Source organism: Triticum dicoccoides, chromosome 2B (assembly GCF_002162155.2).
Source record: "Triticum dicoccoides isolate Atlit2015 ecotype Zavitan chromosome 2B, WEW_v2.0, whole genome shotgun sequence".
NCBI classification, from domain to species: Eukaryota; Viridiplantae; Streptophyta; class Magnoliopsida; order Poales; family Poaceae; genus Triticum; species Triticum dicoccoides.
The window spans coordinates 563,522,254-563,529,334 of NC_041383.1; positions in this window are offsets into that span (position 1 = coordinate 563,522,254).

Genomic DNA, 7,081 nt, shown 5'->3' on the forward strand with positions numbered 1-7,081 from the left:
TGTGAATGCATGGGGTTTATGTTGCTATGTTTTCTCGTTGCGTTTCAAGAGGGCTGTTTCTATGTTGTAAATGTGTTTTTCCATTGCTGCATATACCATTTCTAAATGTTGCTTACGTTGATTTCCCTATTGCATCTGTTGATACTTTCTATTTTCTCAATTAGTTCTTGCGATGAAATGAGGATTTACTGCATACCTTGAATGTTTTGTTGTGTGTCTAAAATGTTGCAATTTTCTTATGTCTTTCATATTGCCTGAGAAAATATTCCAATGATGATGCATAGGGAGTTCTAAAAAAACATTGCACGCAACTCGTGTATGCGGGGCCAAGTCAGCATTCGTTTGTCTAGAGACTAAACTTATGAATTGAAGATGTTTGAAAAAAAAGACAGACTTGTTGGAGACGGACTGACGCGCTACAAGGGCCTAGGCCTCTTTCCCTAAAAGAGAAGTCGATGATACCGCTCAAATCAGACCTTGGCTGGGATGCGCCTATGTCACGCGTCTTGCAAGAAGTAGGGAGCCTCGCCAGCGTGCGCGAGGATGGGCCGGCCCAGGAAGCGGCAGGCCACATGCCACAGCCTCACCTTTTCTGTTTCTTTTCAAGTTTTTTACTTTCCTTTTTACATTTGTTTATACTTCCAAATGTTCTAAATATATATTATAAAAAAACTTTACCTAATTTATTTGAAAATCCTAATCAAGCATTTGAAAAATGATAAATGTGTATCAAAAAATGTTTCTCATGTATATGAAAATTGTATACAGAACACACACAATGTGTATGAAAAGGTTGTTCAAGTATTTAAAAAATGTTAATCAAGCATTAAAAAATTAGTCAAGTATTTGACAAATGTTAATAAAGTTTTTAAAATGTTAAATGGGTATAGAAAAATATATCGAATCCATACGAAAAATGTACAAATGTGTATGAAAAATATAAACATAACACATTATATATGAGAAATGTTAATCATGTATTTAAAAAATGTTAACCACGTATAAAAAAAGTTCCAGATGTATAAAAAATGTACAATGTGTATGTGAAAAACAGAGTTAAAATAAATATATGAAAAAGGTCAATTATGTATTTAGAAAAATGTGAAGCATGTATAAGAAAATGTTCCTGGTGTATACAAAAAAAGTATCACATATGTATAAAAATGTAGACATAAAAACGAATATTTGAGGAAATGTTAATCCTATACTCGCAAACTGTTAAACTTGTATAAAATATTTCTTATGTGCACAAAAAATGTACAATCCATATGAGAAGTAGTAGACACCAAAACAAATATCTAAACAAAGGTTAATCATGTATTTGAAAAATGCTGAATATGAGTAAGAAAAATATTAGTCAAGTATATGAAAAATATATAATATGTATGAAAAAAGTAGAATTCAAAACATATATTGAAAAAAAATATGTTTCTGAAAAATATTGAAATGAGTACAAAGAATGTTCTTGCTATATATATGAAAAAAGTAGAACTCAAAACATATATATTTTAAAAAATCAATCATGTATTTCAAAATTGATAAAGATGTATAAAAAATATTTACTTACATATATGAAAATTTTACAATGTGTAAGAAAAAATGTAAAAAAGAAGCCTAATTGGAAAGAAACAAAGAAAATTGAAGAGAAAAGAAAAAGAAAATAGAAAAAAAACAAAGAAACCAATCAAAAGCAGTGCAACATAGTGAAAAATGAAACCTAAAGAAAACCAAAAAAGAAGCAAATACTACAGAAGCGAAAAAGAGAATGAAAAAGGAAAAAGTAAAGAAATCGATGCAAAATAACGAAACAATGTGAAAACCAAGAAAACCAATAAAATGAAACAGAAACAAAAAACAAAGAAAAAATAGAAAAATAAAACCTGAAAAATAAAGCAAAACAGTGAATGCAGCGGAAGACTTTGTATGCGAAAAAATAAAGCAAAACAGTGAATGCAGCGCAGTGGAAAGTCTCCCCAAAAAATACCAGAAAACAGTGAATGCAACTATGTACGAACTGTCTAGCTAACCACTACGCCTACCAATTGCTAGTGATGGATTGCAACGCCAACTATTTAAGAACCATTGTACCTGTGTTATTTATTTATCATTTATGCCACTAGTTGTATCATACTACTCAGTTTTGCCATTAAAAGTTACAGCTGCTCAAAAATGTCATCGTTTTATTAGATGTTTGCTCAAAAATGTCATTGTTCCATCAGATGTTTACTCAAAAATGTCATTAGACATCGTTATTGTCAGGTCAAACTCGTTGTCCATGTTATATGACAAAAATACCTCTATATCCACATGTCAAATCTCTATCTCACAATGATAAGTATGGACCCCACATGTCAGGAGTAAGCAAGCGAATAATTATAGAGGAAAATAAGAATGATGTTGGGATCAAGTGGGACCCATGCTTTATTGTAGTGAGATAGAGGGGGAGCTAACATGTTGATCTATAGGTATTTTGGTCATTATAACATGACAAACAAGATTTGAGCTGACAGTAATGGTGTCCAATGACATTTTCTAGCACGCGCCTAACGAAGCGATGGCATTTTTTAGTAGTTAAAATTCCTAGTGGCAAAACTGGGTCGTGAGACACAACCAGTGGCATAAATGATAAAACCTTTACTAATTAATTATTATACGTAGTAGCAATTAGATTTTTGAATTATTTAGAAATTTTGATTTTCAATGAAAAAATTCATCAAATTTCCAAAACGTTCATTAATTTGAAAAAAAATCATCGATTTCAAAAAAAATCATCAAATTTGAAACAAAAGTTCATCGGTTTTTAAAAAAGTTCATCGGATCTGAGAAAAAGTTCATGTTCATCAATTTGGAAAAAAATCATCCATTTTGAACTATTTTTATCGAATTCAAAAAATGTTCACCGAATTTGAAAAAATTGAGTCAGAAAAAAAGTTCCGGCGTATTTGAAATTTTCTTTAAAAAATGCTCGCGCATTTAAGAAAAAAGAAAAAAAAGAAAAAGAGAAAGTTTTGCGTGTGGTAGTGAGCGGGCCGGGCAGCACACATTACAATCTGCCGGGCACCGAGCATAGCCTACTCACACTTTAAAAAAAGAAAGAAAAAAAGTTGCGTCCGCCAAGGCTCCAGCTCAATAATCGCTCAAGCCAAGTCAGCGTTCCACATAGAGCTTCAGCACAAAAATCCCGGCGAGGTAACTCTGATAGTTCATCCCAGCATGAAGTGTGAACATCAACAACTCGGAGGGAAGACTACCACGGCCTCCCATCATAGCTCTGACTAAACATAAATATCATGCCGGCGGCGTAAATCCGCGGCACGTTTCGACCTTGACCCTCGCGCCATTGTTTTCCCAACGCGAAGGTCAACTGCTGAAGCTCCGGGACTCTAGCCATCATCCATGGCCACACGCAGCGTTACGTACAGCATGAAATGGACCGGCGAGGAAATAGGGAGGCAGCTCCATGTCTCCGTTGGTCAGGTCATAATGTTAACCCCAGGTTTTCTACCCGTATGACGCGCATGAATCAATGTCGATCCCTGTCACCCGCGTACGTTGGCTAATCCGGCGACCGAGCCCGGGTGCCAAATAGAGATGGACTGCCGCTATCTCGAGCCCTGTTCTATAACTGACGACAGGACCGCAGCATATACTACTCCCTCCGTTCCGAATTACTTGTCTCACGTATGGATGTATTTAGATGTATTTTAGTTCTAGATACATCCATTTCAGCGACGAGTAATTTAGAACGGAGGGAGTAGTAAGAGTAGTACTTCCTCCCTAAACTAATATAAAAGCATTTAGATCACTATTTAGTGATGTAAACGCTTTTATATTAGTTTACGGAGGAAGTACTTTTCAAGAATCCATTCATTTTATGAGATCATCGAATCGGAAATGAATCGCTATCGACGGCTTCCATAATTAGTGTCAGAAACGCTCGTATATTATGGGACGGATGTAGTACTTATGCAGGAAAAATGTGTTGTGCTAGCGCCGTGGATTCATATGGAAGACGAGTTTCTTTTATTTCTGAAGAGGATTTTATTATTTTTGGAAAAAAAATGAGAAGAAAAGGTTCCCTTTGTTAAGCGTCGTTCAGCATGTCATCAAATGGACATGGCAACGTCAGACTAGCTATGGCGACGCCGTTCGCTCTACCGATCTGACTTTGCATCTTATATACAAGTGATTACGTCCCTTTTAACTGAATCCAAATCAGTAATCCAGCCAATATGCAATGACAAGTCTCGAAATAGGAAACACTGCCACTAGGCCGAGAGCGACACCATGTGATTTAATCTTAATCGACTAATTAGCTCAGCCTTGAATATTGTTAGACCGATCTCGATGCAGAGTTCTGGCCAGATGAACTGTTTCTGAAGCAGTTGATGGCATCTTTTGACAAACGACAGGAGGTTGGCATTACAGCTACTCCTCTTGGAAAATAGAGTAATTGGGTTTTTTCCTTGCTAAGCACATTGAATTTGATTCTTTAAGTATCTCAGATTCTCAGTATCTGTATACCCAGTGCATCTTTGGTACGTACTGCACTCGCAAGAATCTCGATCAGTCATTCGTAGGTGGGTTTCAGCCCCAATTGGCTATTACTCTGGCAATTTCTCAGAGTTTCGCACAGCAAAGCCGTGTTGACTTGGCACTAAACATAGGCTCATTTGCCAATCGCAGGGTTACAGCTACAGCATACCAATGAAGTACTCCCTCCGTCCCACAATGTAAGACATTTTTGCAAAAACGTCTTACATTATGGGACAGAGGGAGTACTGTTAAGCATTCAGTAATGTGGAGCATCCAAGTTGCAGAAAATAATCGGAAAATTTCAAAAGCAAAAACTGGAATAGCAGCTGGGTAGTAGTAGTAGGAGCAAAAGCTTCAGACAAGCATGCATTCAATTCATCTGCTCCTTGTGTGTGAGGCTAAACGGAAACAGACAGCCCATGCCGGGATGCGTACAAATAGGATATACTCCCTCTGTTCCAAAATGAATGACTCAGCTCTGTACTAACTTTAGTATAAAGTTGGGTCATAACTGAGGGAGTAGGATCCAGTTCAAGAAGATGTAACTGGGGTGGTTCGTCATCAAGCGGCACTGATATGTTTAAAATAGTGACTAAGCATCATCTAAGGTACGACGACGACGGCGTGCAAACACGCAGGCATAGAGCTGAAACATACATCTCGCTTCACATGGCACACTCGTCCTCTGTAATATGAAAGCTCTAGCGAATGGATGAGGAGGCCAAAAGAGGAACTCGTCTCGTACAGTACAATATTCCGGACCGGAGGATGCCATCGCCGGCGCTGCGTTCTATTCTAACGGAAACCTGCTTAATTAACCACTAAAGCAAAGTCAGCGATCTCCTCGAACGGACAGACGGTTCTACGCGCCATGGATCATAAAGAAAAGCACAACATGGTTCAGATAACGAAAAAAGAAAGAGAAGAAACCCAGCGCACCAGATCATGCGAACTGCCAACAAAAGTCGAATTTCGCAACCGGAGATGCGACAGGTGGCCTGGAGGAGCTATCCTACTGTGAATATACGCTGCCGGCTGCACACTGTTTTCTCGAAGAGCAGAGATGACTTAGTCTATTCTCGCAGGCGAGGCGATGGATTTAGTTTAGTCTAGTCTCTGATAGCTTCAGATGCGAGTGTGATTGGTAGGTGCATAAACAAAGTCGCCATGTTGGGCGCTGACCTTGAGATCGATCGATCCGACTGCGTCGGGTTTCCACGGGAGTTGCTTGTTGCATTTGGGGATCCTTTCTTTACGCGCCCTCCCGTGGGCTGTGGCTGCGGTCCTCGCTCGCTGCCACCCCGGCGGGGAGCTTACGGCGATCTAGGTGGTTGCTAGCTGCCGGTAACACGATTTTCGCCATACACTAGTTGGCTGCCGGTAACATGTAAACAGTTGACAACCACGATTACTTTAACTGAAATTGCATCGCGGTGTCTTATCATCAAGCTGGGCTACATGATTGGTGTTCGCATGGTTTGCGGCCGGAACAGGACCAGTTTGAAACACGGGGTCCGATCGAGGCAGATGACGATGGATCAGATTTTGACAAGCACATACATATTTAGACAGGAGCAAGCACTTATACGAAATCTGAAGCATGTCTGTAGGGGAACAAGCAACGGAATAAATTTGCTATACATAATAACAAACAAGAAAAGTAAAAGAGAAGCTCCTGGAAGCAGAATTGTGCGGCCGCCGGTTTTGCACGTCCATTGCGTACTTGAACGGACCAGATGAATAGTTTATCCGCCAACGAGATTGCTCGACTGCAAATGATTTGTCTTTTACTGACAGACAAAACAAACAAACAAAAACGCAGGGAGCCTGGATTCCAAAATGAATAAATGAAACAGAGAGTACTGTACAGTTGACCGGAGCAAAAAAGAACAGACTACAAACAGAGGTGTTTGTGGACAGGATTCGTTTCGCGTGACATATTTTGTTTCGCACCAAAAGTCCTCTTCAATTACGTCACATACACATTTGAATCTTCTGTGTTCAAATTGGGATATGGTGGTGAATCCAATCGAATGATGATACACGAGGGATTATTTCTCAATTGGGACGCCAGCATGATTCAGTAAACATAGAAAACTAGTATTACTGTGTTACTCAATTGGGAGTATGTCTTACACTATAAGAGACTTTGTGTTGCATTTAGCCTCAGTAGCAATAAATTACTCCCTCCATCTGGATATATCGGTTGTAATAACATCTTTTATTAGAGAATTGTAGCCAAGTAAAGATATAAGTTGTGGAGCTACAAGAATGACAAAGACACTAATAAAATCCTCGCTTTGGCAGGAACATCTCCTCCCGCTGTACCACCCCACTAACCTTCTAACCGATAGTTCGTTTTCAGCAGACATCAACTTTTAATTCCCATACCACAAATAGAGCATTTCTAACTGATCCCTCATCCGGTATTAGAGGAGGATAAATTACATTTTCCTTTTTAACCGGCACCTAACCGAACTCTTAAAACATTTAGTAGGAAATTGAATTATTTTGCGGTGGCCACGACTCTTAAAAATACTAGGCC